We start from the raw sequence: 21946 nt of genomic DNA, 5'->3' as shown, positions 1-21946 counted from the left end.
TACACCTTTATACCACAATTGATCATATCTCTGATTGTATATAAGGTATGCTGACACCAAATTCACATCTTCATACTTGTATATTTTGTATAATGATGACCCTCTCCTTCCACCATCCATGCTATTCCCCTTTTCCCTCTCTTTCCTTCCCACCCCTATTCCCTATCTAGAAGTAATCTTCCTCCATTTCTCTCCCTCCCAACCCCATTTTGAGTCACCCCCCCTTATATCAGAGAAGACATTCAGCATTTGTTTTTTTTGGAATTGGCTAACTTCACTTAGCATAATCTTCTCTAATGCCATCCATTTCCCTGCAAATGCCATGTTCTTACTCTTTTTTATTGCCAAGTAGTATTCCATTGTATAAATGTCACATTTTTTTTATCCACTCATCCACTGAAGGACAACTAGGTTGGATCCACAGTTTAGCTATTGTGAATTGTGCTGCTATAAACATTGATGTGGCTGTGTCCCTGTAGTATGCTGTTTTTATGTCCTTTGGGTATAGTCTGAGAAGAGGAATAAATGGGTCAAATGGTGGTTCCATTCCTAGCTTTCCCAGGAATCTCCTTACTGCTTTCCAGATTGGCTGCACCAATTTGCAGTCCCACCAGCAATGTATGAGTGTGCCTTTTCCCCACATCCTCGCCAGCACTTGTTGTTGGGATCCCTTCTTATAAGAGCATTGATGATATTCAGGAGGGTTCCAAAGGCCCCATCTGCAGATACATCATTGAGGGGGCTAAGATCCCAGTGCAGGGCTGTCGGGGGACCTGGGTATTTGTGGCACTGGTGTGATTGTTTCTTTGGGGGCATTGTGATAAAGTACTGCAAACTCAGCTTTTTTTTTTTTTTTTTTTTTTTTTGCTACCAGGGATTGAACCCAGGGGCACCTAACCACTGAGCCACATCCCAGCCCTTTATTTCATGGCAGGATTCACTAAATTGCTCAGGGCCTTGCTGAAGCTGGCTTTGAACTTGCGATCCTTCTGCCTCATCTTCCAGAGCTGCTAGGATCACAGGCTGCGCCCTGCACCCAGCCTGAGCTCAGCATCTGAAGACACTACAAGTCACTCTCACAGTTCTGGAGGTCAGACTCTGAAACAGGACCTACAGGGCTGAAACCAAGGTGTCCGCAGGACTGCCTTCCTTCTGGGGGCCAGGGCAGGGGATATCCGCTTGCCTTTTCCAGCAGCTAGTGGCTCGAGAGCCTGTGTTCTTTGGCTGGTGCCCACATCACTCCAAGCCCGACCTGCAAGACTGACCACGTCCCCTTCTCCTATTCAGACCCTCCTGCCTCCCTTTCCCCTCTTTACCCTATAATGACCCTGGATCCAGCACAGAACTGAGGCTCATCTTCCCATTTCAAAACCCTTAACTTAAGCCTACCTGCTGGGTCCTTTGGCCACTCAGGGTCCCACAGGGACAGCCTCTGTGGATTTGGGATGTGGACACCTTTGGGAGTCCTCTTCCTGCTAGGACGCCGGCTCCCACTCAGCCTCATGAGTTGTGGGCCTCTTCAGGGCCCCAGGAAGCCAGGCAAGCTTCAGCAGGCACAGAGGCTCCGTCCTCCGAAACACCCCGACAGAAATCTGCACTGGGGGGTCCTGGCGTGAAGTCCCAGTTCTGATGGCCCCTCTGGGTGCCTGACAGGTCCCTGGCCCTGAGGGACTCGTCTTCACCCATGTGCATGTTTACGAAGGTGGCTGGAGCCTGTCCCCTAACCGAGTTCCCATGGCCCCTGGCCTCTGTGGCGCGTGCTTGCTCTGGGCTCTCGTAATTACCAAGTGAGGTTACAAGTTCCCGTGGCTGTAAAGTTTAACAAGCTGCAGCTCCCTCATAAACAGAAACGCTGCCCGGTGCAGATGTGCGAGCTGGGCGCCCTGAGCCCTGCCCTCCGCGGCTCCGCTGCACCACGTCCCCGCCCTGGACCTCAGCTCTTTAGAGTTCCAGGAACGCTGGGCACAGGGCGCTCTGCAGATGTGGCCCGCAGAGGCCCAGGGCTTTCCTGAACCCCTGGTTGCTGACAGCCAGCTGGGGACCCTGCTCTGCCCGTGCCCCTCACCCAGCACGCACCTGGCCCTGAAGCCTGCATCCTGGCCTCTTGCCACAGAGGGGAAGGGAAGTGCCTGTTCCACCTGCGCTTTGCCACAGCGGTGGTCAGCCAGGCCAAGGCGGGAGGTCAGCACCTTCCAAGGCCAGCTGGGGTGGGGGGCAAGTCGCACGGCAGGCCTGGTGAGCGTGGGGCAGAGGTCAGCTTGGCGCTGGCCAGCGTGCTCTGGCTGGCCTGTGTTGAGGTGGGGGCCTCGGGGGTCTTGAGCGCAGGAGGCATCCCCACGGCGACGGGTGGTTTGGGCAGCAGCCCCCAGGCGGTCCAGCCTGTGTGGCCCATCATCACGGCCTCCCGAGGCTGTCTCTGCTGCTCTGATGTTTTATTGGAAGAGGGAGCACAGCTCGGGAGAGAGGAAAGGCAGCCGTGGGGACACCGGTCCATCCGGCCCTTCCCTCAGGTGTCCGGCCACTGCGACCCCACCCTCAGTCACCCTTCCTGGGTCACATGGTCTCCACTGCGCTGCCCTAGTGTGCCAGCCCCCACCTCACGCCAGAAAGGGTGAGTGACGGACCCACAGAGCAGGGGGCCATCGCCCAGACAAGTGACGGGGCGTGCGTGAGAACAGGCTCCAGGTCCGAGGTCCGCTTGGGCGGCTCCGGGTCCCAGAGAACCAGGCGGGTCAGCAGCGAGGCTCCCCGGAGCTCACAGCCCCCCTCCTGCAGAACCTGGCCCCAGGCTTCCAGGGAGAGGCAGCCACGTCCCACCCAGCAGCCTACTCACCGGGCACTGTGGGCAAAGGGACCTCAGCAGCCCTCATCCCCTGGGCAACAGAACCAAGTGCCCATCTGACTGTCATCAGCTACGGCCAGCATCTTGGGGGCAGGGGTTGGCCAAATAAAGGAAGGTGAAATGAACGGATCCCAGATGGCCCACCCCCAGGTGCCACGCCCTGTGATTGCTCCCTGGGGTGTCGGGAGCATGAGACTTACTTTCAGCCAACAGAACAAGGCAAGGGGTGAGATATCGATCAAGGTCCAGTGACTTCAAGTTCATCAGGAGAAGTGTCAAACTTGGTGGGCCTGGCTTAATTAGGGGACATCTTTACTGGAAGGACTGGGTCCTCTCTGTGGTCAGAGTGCTCTGCTGGCCTGTAAGAAGCAAGCCACCAGGAGTTCTGCAGCTGCAGGGAAATGAATTCTGCCCACACATAAATGAGCTCAGAAGTTGATGTCCCCCTTTTTGAGTCTCCAGATGAGAATGTGGATCACCCACTACCGCGGCAGCTCGCTATCCTGAGCCGAGAACTGACTCAGCCAGATTGGAACCTTGCCCCACAGAACTTGTGAAGGAAGAACTGTGTGTCTGTCGAAGCCATTTGGTGTCTGGTAATTTGTTACACGGCGTTGATAGCTGATACTGACAGAATGGGCTGGCCTTTCCGCATGAGCAAATCTATTCTGTCACTCACCAACTGGGCCACCTGAGCACCGACTACAAAGCAAACTCAGTGGGCCTGGTTCCCAGTGTGTGGTGCAGTGTCACAGCAGAAGGGCACTGCCTCCTGGGCAGAGACCCGGCTGGTGAAGCAGGGAGGGTCCTGCTGCAGAGAACGTGACCTGGCTCCGTTTCCCCTCCCAGGTGGACCTCCCTTGGCCTGACCTGGGATGAGCAATGCCCAGGACCTGGCTCTCTCAGGACCCAAGCCCACCAACCCATCTGAGCTCTGCTGCAACAGGGACACACTTACCCCAAGCCACAGGCCTTGCTCGGTCCCCAGAGCACATCAGACGGCGCCGCTGGCTCTGTGCGCAGCTCAGGGCCCCAGCCTGGCCTGTCGGGGTGCTTCAGACCCAGGCCCTAGCGCAGCACCTCAGAACTCAGCCCACACTCTGGAGCATTTATGTTCATGTGGGGCCTCATTGAGGGAAGCCACTGGGCTGCCTGGGTCCTCCTGGGGTCCTCGGGCCTTGCCCAGAGCAGGCATTTAGAAAGCCCAGGCAGTTCATAGCACCAGGTGACGGCCACGTGCCTTCCCAGGACACTGGGCCACTTCCTGAAACTTAAACAAGGTTGTCCGGCCATCCAAGGCCTCAGAGGGCCAACCATGCAAGTGGCCATGGAGTGGGCTCCTGATGGCCGGGGCGGCTCAGTCCCTGGAGCCTGCATTCAGCTGGCCGTCCGCCTGTGGCAGCAGCATTGCTCTGCCCGAGGGGCTTCTTCGAAGCTGTGAAAGCCCGCTCATGGCTGGCCCCACACCTGGGGGAGTCCAGTCCCTGGCAGCCTTGGCTCTCGGCCCGTGAGGTGCTCTTGGGCACACACCCTGTGCTCGCTCCCAGAGTTCAGGGGGGTATTGTGCCTGAGGGTCCCCCTTGTCACTTGCTTGGAAATGCATCCTGCGGCTTCATGTTTACTGGAATCACCTTCCAAGTAAACCAGCAGCGGCGTTGACACCGGGTCCCGGGGGGGCTACTGGGAGGGGCCAAGCCAGGACAAGAACTAGGAAGAGGCCCTGCCCTGGGAAGCCCACCCTGGCTGCAGTGACTCTTCGTCACCAGGCTACCACAGGAGGAGGTGTGAAGCCCGTGAGCGGCACAAGAAGCCCACAGTGACCTGCACTCCAGGCCTGGCCACCAGGGCCTCCAAAGATGCTGCTAGCCAACGCAGACGTGGGGAGAGAGGGGTCTTTCCTGGAAAACCAGCTGGCCTGCCAGAGCACTGAGCCCAGAAAAAATGACGACCATCCCAGCCAACCTTCCATCGCTGATTGGGGTAAACACAGAGGGATTAAAAGAAACCACCAGAATTCCAGCTCATTAGAGCTGAAATGTTACGAAGCTTGGATCGTCATCTTGCAGGGTCCCTCCAGACCCAGCCAGCGGTGGAAAATACGCCTAATTCAACAAGAGTGTGGGAGTCCTGTCCCTTCCAGACCCAGGGCCAAGGATCTGGGTGGAGGACCTGGGCCAGACGGCAGTGATGTCATCTTGCCTTCCTGGGAGAGAGGGCATCCCCCACTGAGGCCAGGGGTCCTTGGTTAGGCCGCAGGGTGGGCTCCACATCCCGGGCTTTGCCCCACACGGACCAGCTGGAGCTCCTGGCTCAGCCTCCCCAGCCCCCGGAGGGAGTCCATCCCACAGAGCCTCCCGCGTGCAGAAAGGGCTCTGCAGACCTTGTGGGAGAGGCCAGGGGAGTCAGTGTTCTAGGTGTTGGGAGCTCCCTGTGGCCCAGTTGCATATTCTTCTTTTTCAGTGCAAGCTTTCAAAGACACAGACGTTCTCAGCCCACCGTCTCTACTCAGTAGGTCTCAAGCAGATGTTGGCCGCCCTGTGTGGAGTTGGCGGGCCCCAGGTTTGCAGGGATGCAAACAGTCATTCAGGCATTGAACTCTTCATTTTTCCTCCTCACACACTCCTACGCATCCCTCAGAGCCCAGCTTGAATGTCCAGCCTGCATGAACTTTCCTCCTCCCGGTACTGACGGTTCCAGAACTACCCTCTGGCCCGGCAGGGCTTCAGGGCCCTGGCCCCTTCTTGACGTTGACCCTCGACTTACCCTTTCATTCAGTAACTGCATGCCAGGGCTGTAAGGGCAGGTCGAGCAGCCATGTGGCTCAGCGCCAAAGTCCCCAGTGAGGGACCCCGGGCAGGCACGCTGACACTCAGCTCCTGCTGTGTGCCTAGCCCGCTGAGCCGGGCACAGGAGCAAGGTGGGAGGAGTGGCTCAAATGCCTGGCTTCCCTGGGAGACAGTGCACAACCATGACCACACTCCAGCTGGGGACCCCAGGCAGGCCATTCCCGGGGAGGGAATGGCAGGTGGGACCTGCTTGTGCCCTCCAGGGCTAGGGCCAGGCTGCAGAAATGGGTATGAGAGTCAGGCTACATGGGGTGGGAACCGGGAGCCTCTCCCAGGGGCCCGAGCCAGCAGGACAGGGTCTCTGAAGAGGGACGTGGTGCCCCCCAGGGCAGAGAAGCAGGCGCATCCTCGGGTGCCCGGGGGAACATGAGCCCTTGGCCCCACCTGCTGCGGAGAAAGGTGGAGACCACAGACCTTCAGGGGACCAGGTGGAGGCAGAGAGGGGACAGAGGCTCCGAACCAGGCTGAGCTGGACCTTCCACAGTGCAGAGTCGGAAGCCACTGTCCCTTCTCCTCGGGGCTTTGCAGCCAGGACCTGGTGTCAGCTTCCTGCGGCTGTGTGCCCTGCTGCCCGCGCCCGGGCTCTCAGCTCCAGGGGCAGGGCTCAGCCTGGGAAGCCCGCCGCCTGCCAGCCCCGCCAGGATCGTGTGCAGCAGGCGCCCCGCGGGTTCGCGTGCCAGGCCAGGGTGGAACACACGCTCCTCCAGCTTAACCTAAAGCATATGTGACCAGCGAACGGCGGGCGGGGGGAGGCTGGGGGCCCCAGCCCTGGCCGGGGCTGCAGCGGCTCACGTGCCAGGGGCTGGGGGTTTGGGCTGCCCCAGCCACACCCCTCCCATTGGCTGGCCCTGCTCAGTTGAGGCCCAGGGCTGGGGGAGAGGACAGGGCTGCAAACCACCAGGGGTTCCTGGGGCTCAAGAAAAGTTCTGAGCTCTCGAGATGGGGCTCCTCTGAGGACCCCTCACAGCCCTGAGGCTGCCGTTCTTGAGAAAACCAGAGAACAGTGGCCCCCCAATAGAGCCACCAGCGGGCAGGTTAGCTTCCATGAGCTGTAGGTGGGGATCTCCAGGTGGGGCCCATCAGGAGGGGCCAGGGAGCCCAGTGTCAGCGTGGGGTTCCCGGGGGACGCAGGAGGCAGCAGAGGCCTCAGAGGCAGAGGAGGACGGAGGACAGTGGAGGATCAGAGTGAGGCGGCCCTGGGAACGGGGCAAGGTGCCGTGGACCGCTCCTGCGGCCTCCTGTCGCCAGCTGTCCCTGCTGCCCCTCAGCCCCTGTGACCGGGTCCAACCGCACCCCTCCCGGGAGAGCCCTTGCACCTGTTTCAATCCCTGGTGGCCCACGGACTCACACCGCCTCTCCTCCCGCATCAGGCTCCCCGCCCCAGCCAGCCCAGGGACAGGAAGCTCATGGCCCACCAGCGCCTCCAGAGGTGCCCAGCGCTGGGCCCACCCACGGGGACAGGAAGGTCTGCTTCATGATCAGACTCCAGTTCTGCCTCTCCAATCCCTGACTCCCACGTCCAAGAACAGAAGCATGTGGCCCAGCCCCAAAGCCCAAGGGTCCCATCTTCCCCAGGGAATCTGGGGGCCCGCATCACGGGGTTTCCCGACTATCAGCAAATGCAAAAAAGACACCTGTTCAGCTGGGATTTCACAACAACAGGTGGTTTTCAGCACAGGGGCACCACAAATAGTGCCCATCTAAGGTACCCGCCGTTATCTGGTATTGGAACTTACCCCGGGGTCCTGCACTTTGCCTGGTAACCCCAGTTTTCCTTTCTGTGGAATGTGATGTGCGGTAGTTTCTCCACACCTAGAACTGGGGCCCAACGGGACAGACAGAGCAGGGAGAACCCTCAGCCTCAGGCTGAGGGCCAGAGCTGGGTATGTGCCTGCCTCTCCACTCTCTGAGGGCAGCTCCTGTCTCCAGATCTAGGGAGGGTTTGTGGAGTCCAGCAGGAGCAACCGCAGCCCCCCTGGCTCTGGAGGCTTCAGCTGGCCCTGCTCATCACTCTGCAGGTTGTGAGGGGGCCTGAGTCGCTTCCGTCCCTTCTGAGCCCTGGCTCCGTCCTGCCTGCCCTACCTGTTCCCTTTAGGAGTGGCATGAGGTCAGGGACAAAGGACAGAGTGTGGTTAGTGGACAGGTGGGGAGGTGGGAGGCTACCCCACTGGTCCCTTTGCGCTGGGCCACCCCTTGCCAGAGTTCAAAGGGCTATCTCCTATGAAAGCACTCCACCAGCAGCATGTCTTCCCCAGGCAAAGAGCCTGGGTGAACTGTGTCCCTGGATTAAAATGTGACCTGCCGCGGAGTGACTCCAGCCCCTGACCAAAGGAGCAGGGGCCGCGGGCAGATCCCCCTCTGTCCCTGGCTCAGTTCCCATCTGTAACTCCCAGGCCAGAATAAGCCCAGACCTCAGCTAGGCGGTGCCCCTTTTTCTCTCTGGGGACCTCCTGTACTAGCCACCCATCTCAGTGTGACAGGTGACCCCAGAAGTTAGCAGCTGGGGACAGCCAACACAGTGGAATCAGCATGTGGGTGGCCAGCTGGTGGCCGGGTCTGCAGGGTGAGGAGGCTGCAGAGAAGGCTCTGCTGGGGCTGTGCTCTCATCAGGAGGCTCAACTGCGGGAGGTCCACGGCTGAGCCCTCCATGTGGCCTGGGCAGGCCGTGGTCCCTGGTCACATGGGCATCTCCACAGGGCCATCAAGAGCATGGCGGCTTCCTTCCCCAGAGCAAAAGAGGACAGAGAGAGAGAGACTCAAGGCTGATCCCAATCTCCGGGGACCTCCTTCACGCCTGCCCTATCCCTCTCGCTGGAGGGGCTCAGCAGGACCAGCTCACACGGTTGGGGAGAGCTGGCACGGGCACAGAAGCTGGGCCTGAGTCCTGGGACCATCTTGAAGCTGCCTCCCACCCCCTGGCACAGGTGGGAGACGCGCAGGTGTGTCAGGACAGAGAGAGGCGGCTGTCCAGACCCTCTCACACAACAGAAATGTCCCCCAGGGTGAGGAAGGTGGACCCGAACCACTCCCCCCACCCACGGGGCACCAGCAGGCCTGGGCTGTGAGGGGCAAGGTGCGCGAGGCCAAGAGAATCCGCCACCGGTGCCTACTCTGCCCCGGGCAGTCTGCACCATCAAGCGCTCCCCACTCCCCAAAGCACTGTCCCCAGATGCACCTTCACATGGCCGCAGCTGGGCAGGCAGGCGCCCCCCGCGAGCCCTGCGTGTCGTCCAAAGGAACATTTGGGCCCATGTCAAAGGCCCGTTTTTATTTTGTGCCTCAGAATTCCCTGCCGAGAAGCCCTTCAGATGCTCGCGGCTATTTTTACTCCTCTTCCATGAATTGCCTGTTCAGGGCCTTTGTCCATTTCCTCTTGGGAACAATGTCAATCAGTCTGTAAGAGGCCTGCTTTTTAGGGCATGGCCCCTTTGTCCATCACAAGGGCTGAGAACACTTCCTCCCGCCCGTCATTTACCTGGACTTCGGCCTCCCCGGGGCCCACGTCGCTCACCACTCAAAGTCTGTGATTTTACGCTGGTTATTGGTTCCTTTATGACTTCGGAGTTTTGCCACTGGCCGGGAAGCCTTGCCCTGCCCTAGGGTCCAGCATTTTCCCTTTGTCCTAACGCTCCGGTTATCCGTCATGTATGTTTTAGTCCACTCCAGGAGGTGGGAGAGGAACGGGCTTTTGTAGTGTCTGGCCGGGGAGGGGGAGTCCCATGAGGAGGGGGGCTGCAGAGAGCCTCCTCCTGCTCCCGCCCCTGGGCAGCAGCCCCCCGTGGCCAGGCCGAGCTGAGCTCTAAGGCCTTTGGCAACTTCTGAGGTATGGAAAGTGTCCCCTCCTCATGGGCCATCCAGACCTCTGACACAGGGGTGTCAGGGACACGCGGAGATGCTGTGGCCCTGTCCTTACCCTGGGCGGGACCCTTGTCTGGTAGGAGGTTTGAAGGAAGTGGATGCCCCCTGCTTTGTTGAGGGGCTTCAGAAATACTTAGTAGGGCCACACCCAGCAGGCTCTACAAAATATGGAGGGGGTCTTCGAAGGACCCTGGGAGGTTGCTGGGCCTTTGGGATCTTTCCCAGGGGCTTCTGAGCTTCTTCCAAGGGTGGGAAGCACTTTTCAGACCTGCCTTCTTCCCTTGAGGTGAGATGCAGACAGGACGTTGGATTCCAACTGCAGCAGGGGCCTAGGAGGGCTCCGGACCAGCTCACTACCTCCTAATCACCTGTCCACACAGCATCCTGCAATGCAGCACCATGGTCCTCACTTTACAGAAGAGCGTACAGAGGTCCAGGGATGTTAAGTGACCCACACAGGGTCACACAGCAGGTCGAGGCAGGTTGAGAAGGCCCGCTGCTTCCCAGCCCTGTAGAAGTGGGAGATAACATTTTTAAAGCTTGTTGAATTGGACACACACAAAAAGTACACAGCTGGATGTATGATTTCATTGTAAAAAAAATGCAAAAATAGGTTTCCAAATGGTGTAGACGCAGAGCCATGGGCACCCTGGGGCAGGAGTGCCAGTCTGAATGCGAGTGCCTTAGGGGGTTTGTGGCCCTGGCAAGCTGCCGCTCCTTATTCTGGAGACTGGCTAACTGAAGGAGGTCGTGCCTTGGGTGAAAATCCAGCATGTGTCCCTGCAGCTGTGTCCCTTTCCGCCTGGTGTCATGCACCAATAAAAAGATGAAGCTGACTAAACCTGGAGCTCCGGGGACGGGAGTATTTGAACACTGTTCAGAAGGTCCAGAGGCCTCTGAATAAGAGCAGGTGATGACCGGAGCTGTCTTCTGATGTACCCAACAGTGTGCACAGGCAGGGTCACCAGGAGGAGAGGGGCAGGCGGGCTGGCAATCGCTCAGAGACTGGTAATTGCAGGTGAGAGTGATTCCCAGGCGCCCCGGGGAGGCCGGACGTGCGGGAGCTGTCTGGGGCTTCATTAAGTAACAGAAAGAGAAATGAACCAATTTCATGGCCCTGGTCTGTGACTTCTCGGAGGATGTGAAGTCAAAGTCCACACGACAGAAGGCCAGTAGCAATCCGATTAATTCCCCTGGATAGAACCTTGAAGCCAACACATAGCAGTAAATTCTGGTTTTCCATTAAAAACAATACTTGGGCCCCCATGTCGGCGGCCAGGGCCTTAATGAGATCCCTTTCCCACCCGGGAGGCTGAATTGGACCTTTGTTCTTCCCAGCACAGGGTCAGAAGATTGCCAGTTTGGCGGCAGGGCCAGCTGGGGGTATTTGCCCTGATGGGGGCATGCGGCTGGACGCAACATGAGCCGCAGGGAGTTTGCAGTGACCTCAGCTGAACTGGAAGTCGGCTGCATTTCCAGGGAGAAGAGCGTGGGGAGGTTTGCTGGGGCCTGGCCTGGGCTTGGGGCTGTGGAGAAAGGGCTCTGGGCCCAGAGATCCGAGACCTGGGGTCTGGATTGTCCCCACGTACCAGCCACTCGCTGAGCAGCTCTGTCTTCACTCTGGCCTCTTGGCCAGCTACCCATGGCATCTAGTCCCTGGGCACCAGTTCCCTGACGCTGATTGAGCAGGACCAGGGCAGTAACATGCTGGTCTGCCTAACTCCCGCGGGGAGAACATTTCCTGACCCTTGGAAGCAGCTGGAGGGACACTTATGGTGTTACACAGGAAGTGTTCTGGCATGCACACACCGGGGAGGGGAGACATGCTCGCCATGACCTCCCTCGGAAAGTGACTTTTCACGGAGGTGCATCCACTCTGTCTGCCTCTCTGTTTCTCCAGGACTTTCCTGGCTTTATCTCGGAGATTCCCATGTCCCAGGAAAACCCTCTGGAGGGTGGATCACCCTGCCTCCAGTCCTTGACCAACATTTGGCCTTGGACGTGAACGGAGAGCCATCGCACCAGCGATGCCTGAGAGCCGTGTGACGGCAGGAGGCGCAAACCCACCATGGCCAGCAGCACTGGGAGGTGACCCTCACAGACAGCAGCTCTTCTTGATGGTCTTGGTCGCAGCTCACCTTTCCGGGCAATCCTCAGAATCCAGTAAAGCTGGATGTGGGACAGAACAGGATCGTCCCCAAGACCTTGTTGGTGAGGTGTCTGCCCAGATGGATCCTCTGAGCAGGCATCTTTCCAGGCCCTGGGCTCCGTAGTCCCCGCCCAATCCTCTTCCAGTCTGTGAAGCTCCCTGGGTTGACAAGATGCTGTCCAGGAGGAGCCCGGGAGGGACTACCTGGCCACACGCTGACTTCTGGAGGCTGACTTTGGAAGCCAGAGAGGCCAAGCTGGGCGAGCGGCCCCCCTGCTACCCCGGCTTTCTGCCAGGCTTCATTCTGACTGGACATGTGCCAGGCATGAGCTAGCCAGCTGGGGCCACAACCCTGGGCCACCCCATGGGGCTCCCCAACTCCAGCTGCCCCTGCTTCCCACATGGAGCACGGCCATCGGGCTGCCACCAAGAGAGGCCATAGGCCTTAGACCTGAGAAGTCACTTTCGAGGTAGTTTTATGGTTGCCTTAATTCCTGGGGCTGAAGTCTCACCTCTGTTAATGAGGTGTCACTGCGGGGGTGTCCAGGACAGGACGAACTCACAGCAGACGACACGCTGTGCGGGCACGTCTGGCTCGTGGGCCTCCTGCTGGCGCCCAGGGGATGGAGGAGACTGTTCGTGGGAAACAGCCACATGCGGTGACCTGTGAAATCAGGAGCAACAGGATGAAAACATTTTGTCACTGAGAAAATATGTTTATGCTTATTAGAACAACATTTTTTGGTCTCATGTAAAATAAACATCTTGGGTTGAATGTTGCTACAAGTACTGCTTTTACAAAGAGGCGAGGAAGGTATGAAACTGTGGTCAGGAGCTGGCAAGTATGAAAAATTACAGCAGGATTAGCTTCTTGCGCTGCAAATTGGAAAATCCAGAGATGTGTGGCGCGGCTGCGGAGGCCCAAACTTCTAAATGAAATTTATTATTTCTGTAAAATCTGGAAATAACATCTTCAGGGATAACAAATACAGAGAAAACATGATTTCAGACTTGATATTTGGTCTCCTCGCAGACGGTTTTCATTAAAAAGGGCTTTATAAAAATGATAAAAATGTTACAGTTTGCTAAATTAAGTCTGAAGGAGCTCTGTTTAATCATCTGATGCATTTTAATCATTTTTTGAAAAGCCTGACATCTTGAAGAGAACTTTGGTCTTGGATACCTTCAAAAACAAAAGAAGAATTAAAAAAGAAGCACTCTGAACTCATCTCAAGTTTGTTTTGTGCATTTCTTCACCTAAACTTGTCCTCCATGACAGTGCCAAGGGAGTGTCTGAGGCCAGGGCTCTGCCTCCCTGTTCCCACACCAGGGGCAGGGGCCAAATGGCAACGGCCTTCCTCTTCCAATCGTCTCTCAGAAGCTGGTAAAATAGCCACTCCTCTCCCACCCTCACCCCAGGACCACTGTGCCCTGGAATGCGGGTGTATGGGGCGGGAGGGGAGGGATGAGGCAGGAGGAGCGAAGGGTCTTTTGAGGCTTAGCAAGAAGCCCTGTGAAGACAGTGCCCAGGGTCTTCTGAGGGTCCCATGCAAAGGTCTCGTTTTGGGAGAAGGTTGAATTTGAGAGGTAGCTGTAGGGGGTGGTAAGAGCACTGCACTCAGAATACAGAAATCTAGGACTGGGACATCATCTAGGACCAAGGATTGGAGGGATGAATGGAGGGATGGATGGATGGATAGATAGATGGGTGGATGAATAAATGCATGGATGGTTGGATGGATAGATGGATGATAGATGCTTGGTTGGTTGGATGAATGGATGGACGGATGTTTGGGGTCCCAGTTACTTTTCATGAGGAAGGGCAGGTGCTCACACTGCCAATGTACCTGACATGTACCAAGCACTGATTTCATTACGACACAATCTTGCTGAAGCTTTATCACAAACTTCAGTTTTAGGTGAGAAGATACAGACTCAGAGGGGCAATGGGGTGCAGGTAGCATACCACAGCCAGTTGGAGGCTCACCTGGGTTTCCAGAATCTGGGTTCTGCTTTGGAACACTGTAGCTTTCTGTGAAACCATCCCAAACATGCAAATATTTTTGTTGTTAAAAATATTGCTTTCCCGTGGGCGCAGTGGCCCAAGCCTGTAATCCCAGCAGCTCAGGAGGCTGAGGCAGAAGGATCACAAGTTCAAAGCCAGCCTCAGCAATTTACTGAGGTGCTAAGCAACTCAGTGAGACCCTGTCTCTAAATAAAATACAAAACAGGGCTGGGGATGTGGCTAGGTGATCAAGTGCCCCTGGGTTCAATCTCTGGTACAAAAAAAAATATATTTATTGCTTTCAGTTGGTGGAAGGTTCCAGAACTCAGCTTTTCTGGTCTTTAGTCTATGGATCCTTCTACAGTCTTATAACGCCAAGATCAAGAAGTGGGAAAGATGGGAAGGACAAGCTTTGGTGAGAGACACATGGAGCAGCACTGAGAAAAGTTCCAGATCATTCTGAGTCATGGGAGAGGCAGACAAGGAGTAACTGAGCTTCAGGGTGGTGCTGGTGTTGAGTGCTGGGAGGAAGCCCGGTGGGCGTGGTCAGGCCCGTGGGCTGGAGGAGAAGGTGGAAACCCGCTCTCAGAAGTGGCGGTCATGTCTCTGACTTACTCCTGAGCGCTGCTCAACGGGGGGATGTTGACCCACAGTGTGGCCCAGGAGGCCTTGGGGTGTGGCAGAAGCAGCAGGGAGACAAGCAAGCTGGACCTGGACCGCCCCACGCACACCTCGCTGAGGGGGTGTCCCTGGAAAGCCACCTCACTCCCCTGGGCCTCCGTGTCCTGCTCCCCAACGTGGATCTCACTACCTATGCCCCAGAGCGACTGTGGGATTGAGGTGAGGAGGTATGATTTGTCACTGTCAAACTAGGAACGGCCCAGGACCCTCCCCAAGCCTCAGAGTCTGCCTTTGTGGATCCATCCCCTCCTCTAGCCTCCAGGGCCCCCAGCTCCGACATGGCCCCAGCATGCACTCTCCCTTCCCAAATCCCCACCTCTGCTCACACGCCCCAGACGCTGTGGACCGCATCAGCATCTGCGGCAGGAAGCCGACAAAGCCCACCGCTGGCCAGTCGACAGAGCCAAAGTCTGGAATGGGGCCCACAGCGACCCTCTGAGCCCCAGGGCCCACTGGGGTCCTGGCGACACCTGGAAGAGATGTCATTGTCTCTGCCACACATTACTGGGGTCACCTCATCTGCTTTTCTCCCCTTTAACAACCTTGTTAAAGATTAACTGAAAAGTAAAACCATCCCTGAGCTACTAAGCAGGATGTGACTCAGACCCCAAGAGCAGGGTGGCCTGTGGGTGGGTGGCATCTGCACAGATGTCCCCCATGGCTTCAGGTCACAGCAGGTCACCTGGCAGTGGGGCTTGGGCTGAGGGCCAAGGACTTTCCCTGGGTTCTGATCTTCCCTGGACCTTGCTCAGGGGCTCAGCATGAGGGTGGTTCTTCCCGCTCAGCTGATGAGGTGTGGATCCGGTGGCTCACCACCAGCAGCCCCAGCTAAGGCCAGGCTCCATGCCACAGACCCATGCCGAGGGTGAGGGACCGTGGGGCGAGATCCTCCTCCCAGCACTGGCCACTGTCCTGCCCCAACTAACTGAGTGAGGAAATGGTGGGACCAGGCAGGGCTGGTCTGATGGACGGACCCCTGGCCAAGGTTCGTGCTGTATCCGTGGGTACAATCCTGGACTTACAATTTCTTTTTGATTTTTTAAAAATGCCTTATATCCCATCTTATTCCCATGGCTTCTCAAGGAGGGTCAATTTGCACGTCACCGTAAGACAGAGATGATCTCTTTGCCTGCGCTCTGGTTACCGACTGAGTGATCCCATTGAAACAGAAAACCAGTTTGATTCTTAGAGAACCCATGCGGGGGTCTCAGGACAACCATTTTCTGGCGCAGTTACTATGGGGTCATTGGTTGTCATGTTTCCCTGGGGACTTGGTTGGGAGCCATCAGGAAGCTGGGCCACGTGGGCCTTGGGGGAGCTGCAGGATTCCTGTGTGGATTCTTGTGGTCTGTTCCAACCCAGTGCTTGGTGCCTCAGAGGGCACCGAGAGGTGGAACAAGGTCCAGTTCCTGCCTAGTCCTGGCTCAATGGAGAAGGGGTAACGGGAAGCCTCTGGGGTCCAGGGAAGGGAAAGGCCACTCCTGGCAGGGGAGGAAAGCCATCAGGGCTTGGGGACCATTTCCTGGAGAAGACTGTCCTTGAACCGGGTCTTCAGGGGGTGGAGGCAGTGCCTTGTGTTGGAATGCACCTCGGGGACACATCTCGGGGACCAGACCTTCTCTGAGGGTCTCCAGGAACCCGAGAGCCTCTGATAGCAATGGAGTGCCCTCGCCCCGCAGCCTGCTGTCCCCCCTAGCACAGAAGCCACCGGGGAGAAAAGAATCTCTGTAAACATCAGAGTTCCCCGTGCCTTCCTCCTCTGAAGAAGGTTCCAGAGTCCTTCAGACGAACCAACCCCAGGGGTCTGGGACACAACTTTACTAGGATACCATTAAAAACAGCTCATGTTATTTTGTCATCTGTTGTTACAAATCACTCCGCTTTCCGCTGCCACAAGCATGCCTGTGTCCAGACTTAATGAACTGTAATGAAAAGTGGGCTGTCTCCCTCGCCCCGCTAGATGCCTTCCCCGTCTGCCAGGAAGGCTCCGTTTTGGGCTAACACAAGCGGGCAAAGCCCGGAAAGGAATGAGAAGTGAGTTCTCTCAACATCAAACGCTGCGTGTTGACCTGTGTCAGATGTGGGCAGTGCTGGGCACCCGAGGTCCTGGATTAGAGGGATCTCAGCGAAGCCTCTGTACCCTGGGGATTTGCGGACCTTGCTCCTATGCAGAGTGACTGGGCACAGAGGCAGAGGTCCATGTGGCTCTGAAGCCAGGGCTTTCCTGTCCAGGGCAGCTGCCCACAACCGTGGAGTGACTGGCCATAAGCTTCACCCCTTCAGCCTGCCCACTCGGACCCAGGGCCTCACTCACCGTCTCCTGCAGGTGGAGCAGAGAGCACAGGCCTAGGTGTGTGCATCCTGGTCCAGCTCTGGCTTCCGCCAATGTCCTGCAGGTCCAGCTGTGTGCTGCCAGCTGCAAGCTCTGGGCACCTAGAGTCCAGGGGAACTGAGTGCTGGAGGGATTTTGGAGAGCTGGAGATGTTTGATCACAACATTGACCAGGAAACCACTGGGTTCACTTCAAGAAGGCCCAGGGGCTCCTGGGGAGGGCGTGAGGACCACTGGTTGGACCTGTGGTCCACTGAGCACTGACTGTGAAAGCAACTTCCCCTTGGCACTCGGCTGCCCACACTGGTGCATCACATGCCTGGCCCCTGCCATGGGCTGAGACATCTGCTGCCAGTATGCCCCAGGTGCCCCAAAGAGGTGGGAGTGGTCACGGTGATGGGATGTGCAGAGCCAATCACTGCCCAGGCAGGCAGGCACTGTCCCTGGCAAGGGTGCCACGAGACACAGCAGCACTCTGGGCTTCCCGAGCAGGGACCCTGCCACCCTCACCTCTCACAAGCCACTCTGAGCTGGGGGTGGCCTGGGAGCTCACAGTGCCCAGAACCCCATCCTCACAAACCCCCACAGAGAGGTGTGGCCTCTGCTGCCTGTGAACGCTGGATGCCAACTGGTGGCAGAGCTGCACGGCCAAGCCGTTCTGCCCAGCTTCCAGCCCCCCCAGGCTGGGCACCACAAAGGTGCCAGTCCCCACCTGAGGCAGTCCTCCCCCTTCTCTGCAAGACGAGAGATCCTCCTGGGATCGGTCCATCATTCCCAGCCCTTGACCATGTGCCCTGCGGGGGGGGCCACATGGGGGAGCCTTGTGGACCTAGGGCCCAGTGACTTAGGGGAAGCTTGGTGACATATGGCATAAGAGGAAGCACAGGCGCTGGGAGAGAGGCCCTGGAGAAGGGGATGTCCCCAGCACCCTCAGGAACCTGCTGCCACTTTTCACCCCAAGATCTGGGAGCCCAGGTAGGACTCTTCTGCTGCTTCTGGGAGAAGGTGGCCCTTGGCCTGTCCCCAGGAGCTGGCAAGGTGTCGGGAAGAGTAGACTGCCCAAGGGGCCTTGGTCCCTATAGAAAGTGGGAGACAAGACAGCCGAGTATGTGGTCCTACTGGGTGCAGTGCTGGGCACAAAGGGAAACCTTCTAATTCCGGAAACTTCTCTGGGCTCTGCCCCTGGCTTCCCTAGGTAGAATGAGAGAAGAGGGAGGCTCTGCCCTTCGGGAGCCTCACCCTGCTCCGGCTCCGATGCACAGAGGGCACAAGTGAGGCTGGCAAGGCCAAAGGCCCGAGACCTCAAGGCCGCCTTAGGTGGAGCTGGGCCCCGCCCTCTCACCCTCTTTTCCTGGCACCTTTCTGAGAACAGGGAGCTCTGACTCACGGCCCCGAGTCCTGTCTACACTGGATGCCGAGGGAAGGACTCGGCTGGGGCAGCGGTGAAGGTGCGGCGCTGCCCTGCCAGGGCCTGGTAAACAGCGGGCGGACAGCTGGGCGGGGCTGCCCCTCCATGATCAATGTGGTGATTTGGGCACAGCCGTCAACACGGACTGGAGAAACCCGATGAGCCCAAGAAACACCGTCTGCACAGAATCTCTGGAAAAACCCGCGGGAAACCCAAGGCTGCCAGAGGGTTGGCCTCACCAGGCGCTCCCTTGGCGCTCCTGGGCCAGCTATCCAACCGCCACCCAAGATCAACTTCAGAGCACTCTTCCTGCAAAGAGCAGGCAGAGCGCTCGGGAGGAACAGAAGGAGGAGAAAAACACGGAACCTTCGTTGACGGGATCCTTGTGCCTCTTGCCAGGTTTACACTTTGAAATCAGAAGCAAATGTTGGGAAAACATGTCAGACGTCCCGGGCTCCGAAACAGCGAGCGGCTTGGAGAGGCGCTGGGAGGGTGGCACAGTCTGCAGGGGCCGGCGGGGCTCCTGTGGGGGACAGGGGCCCCCAGATGGGTAGTGACACTGACAGCCACTCCTGCCTCTCAGGAGCTTCTCCAGAGAGGGGCCAAGCTGTCACCGGGATGAGCTAAAGGGCTGGGGCACTGAGCCTGGAGACAGGAAGACTGGGGGTTGGCCCGGGGACAGACAGGAGGAGTGTCCTCTCATGTCGGCAGCCACCACATTGATCATGGAGGGGCAGCCCCGCCCAGCTGTCCGCCCGCTGTTTACCAGGCCCTGGCAGGGCAGCGCCGCACCTTCACCGCTGCCCCAGCCGAGTCCTTCCCTCGGCATCCAGTGTAGACAGGACTCGGGGCCGTGAGTCAGAGCTCCCTGTTCTCAGAAAGGTGCCAGGAAAAGAGGGTGAGAGGGCGGGGCCCAGCTCCATCTAAGGCGGCCTTGAGGTCTCGGGGCCTTTGGCCTTGCCCAGCCTCACTTGTGCCCTCTGTGCATCGGAGCCGGACAGCGTCAGCTCAGAGAGGAGCAAAGGAGGGTGAGGCTCCCCAAGGCAGGCCTGGCTGCCCTCCTGCTGCCCTGGGGGTCAGAGCCTCCCTCTTCTCATTCCTACTAGGGAAGCTCCATCTCCCCACAGGGACTGGGCACTCCTGGGGGCAGCTGGTGAAGGACTCCTGAGAAGAGGTGATCCGGACCAACTGGTGGGGAGCAGGCTGCAGCACCCCTCCCAGAAAGAGGCCTGTGCAGAGGCCCCCTCTGCTGCCCCCTCCAAGGCCCACAGCAGGACCCCGTTTCCAGGCCAGATGGGCACAAGGTTGGGGGAGGGGGGCAGAAGCTCCCTGAGCAGACTGAGCCTTTGACCCGGTTCCCAGAACCTGGGCCCACAGAGCCCCGCCTCCCCAGCCCCCTGAGTCCAACCCAGCCCTTGGCAGAGACGGGAGCCAGGCTGAAGTGTCCCAGGGCCATCAGGGAGCCACAGGCAGCAGCAGAAGGGCCCAGGCAGACGTGGGCCCCTCAGCAGCTGCCGGAGACAGCAGCAGGCCTCCTTCACTAAGGAAAGGTCAGACCCCATTGCCCAGGAAACCAGAAAGACACAGCTTCCTGACCTTTCCAGGCTAATAAGGAGAAATATTTGATGTTGTAAAACATTTCATTATTAAAGCAGCCACGGAAACCTTCACCAAGGCACAGCAAAATAGGCTCACAATTAGCAAGAACATGGCCCCCCCACCCTAGGCTGGCTACCCCGCCCCTGCCCCAGGAGCCAAGCAGAGGCCTGGCCCAAGCCACAGACTCTCCACAGGGGCAGTGGGTTTGGTGCCGGACTCTGAGGTTCCTTGTTTGTCCCCAGCTGCTCCACCTCCTGCTATTGGTTCCTGTGGTCTCTCTGTGCTGGGTCTGGTCAGGGAGAGGAGAGGGGCTGGTTCCACACTGGAGGGGCTCCAGGGCTGGGGCCGGTGGGCTGGCCGGGCGGCCAAAGTGGGACGAGGAGAGGCTGTGGGACCGTAGAGCCTGCAGCTGGGGTCGCAAGGAAGACACCCGGGGCTGGGGGAGTGCTGAGGGCCAACTCTGAGATGAGCACAGGAGTCAGCCAAACCTCCTGGAAGCCAGGGTGCCACCGAGTGCACTGCTATCCCTAGCTTGGAGCAGTGGGAGTGCGGTGCGCCTCCCCAGGGCCCAGGCTCGCGGCGCTTTCTCCTGCCCTTGGCCTCTCCCTTCCCACAAGCCCAAGTCGGCTCCCAGGCCCCATCCAGGTCCTCACAGGGGCTGCTGCCGAAGCTTACTAACGCAGGGCCTCGAAGGTCTTCGAGGAGCCGCAGGGGACTGCTGCAGGACTCCCTGGGCCTGGGGAGGCACTTACCGCACATCCAGCTCGGGCACTGGGCAGGCCCTGGTGGGTCTCAGCAGAGGTGAGGCCATGGCTGGCAACAGGCGCAGAGACTCAAGTGGCCCTTCAGAGGCCTCCTGGGCCCAAGGAGGGCTCCCCTCCCGATTCCCAGGCACTCCTGGGCTCCTGGGAAGGTCCACTGAGGTGAGGGCTCAGAGGACCCCAGAGATCACCCCAGCCATGGACCCCAGACAAGGGGAAGCCTCGGGCTCTGCTCTGCAGCTGCGTGTCCCCCCTGCAGGCCCACTGGTGAGGCATTCCTCCCAGGCCACCACTGAGCCGCAGGGAGCCCACCCGTACCTGCACCCACCTGCGCTCACCCACACCCAGCAGGAGTCCGCAAAGCCTGGGCAGGGTGCTGCTGGGGGTGGGGGGCCAGATTTCTTTAGTGTGAACTTATTTTTCTTAGAAGGGGATTGAAAACACATTTGTAATATCTTTGTCCTCAATAAAAAATGCCCCGGCAGCTGTTTTTGGATGTGCCGAGCCGTTTGTCACTGCCTTCTGGTGATATCCAAACACAGACTTTATGTTACCCCGCAGCGATCCCCAGGCCTGACCACCGGCCAAGGCAGGCTGAGGCTGGAGCAGGGCTGGGCCGGGCCTCAAGGCCTACCGCCAACACATAGGGACACGCATCTCATCCTCTGCCCGGGCCCAGGACCCTCCCTGTTTGGCCCCCACCAGAATCCCAGCCTGTGTCCCTCTGCCTGCTAAGTAGCACCACCAAAGGGGGCAAGTGCTGTGGCCTGAATATGTCCTCACAGTTCAAGTGCTGGACACCTGGTCCCCAGGGCAACTGTGGGGGGACGTGGGGCCTGGTGAGAGGGGACTGGGTCTGGAGGGACCTGCCCTCGTGAGCGGATCGATGGCATTACTGCAGGTTGGTACGGGGACGGTGGGCTGGTTTGACGGGGAGCGTGGCCCCTCACTCTTCCCTTCTGCTTTCCACCATGGGATGACGCACACGGAGGCCCGGGCCAGTGACCGGCCCTATGATCCTGGACTCTCTAGAACTGGGAGACCTACACTTCCTTCCTTATAAGTCACCCAGCCTGCGGCAGCAGGCACACACAGGTGCCCACCCGATGGGCAGTCGCTCCCCTCCCTCCCCAGTCCTCTCCCTGAGAGAAGGTTTGCAGAGAGGCTCTGTGGAGGCTGAAGGCCCCCAGGAACACTTCCTGGAGCCGTCGTCATCTGGACGCGTTCTGATCTCTCGCCCTCCAAGGCTCTGGGTTCCTGGGAGGGGAGGGACCCTTCTGTGGCTGTGGGATTATGAAGCCAATGGTGTCTCATCAACAGCAAAACTGGACCAGGTTATTGTCTACCTTTAAGAGATGGACGACTCCAGAGCTCAGAGAGGTGAAGCACTGACTGCCACGTCACACAGCGGGTGGCAGGGCTAGAACCCAGCCCCTGTCCCATAACTCTGTCCCAAGTGGCCTCTT

The sequence above is a fragment of the Callospermophilus lateralis genome, chromosome 3 (assembly GCF_048772815.1).
Source record: "Callospermophilus lateralis isolate mCalLat2 chromosome 3, mCalLat2.hap1, whole genome shotgun sequence".
NCBI classification, from domain to species: domain Eukaryota; kingdom Metazoa; phylum Chordata; class Mammalia; order Rodentia; family Sciuridae; genus Callospermophilus; species Callospermophilus lateralis.
The sequence above is the reverse complement of the archived record's forward strand: the minus strand, read 5'-3'. Positions refer to the sequence as shown.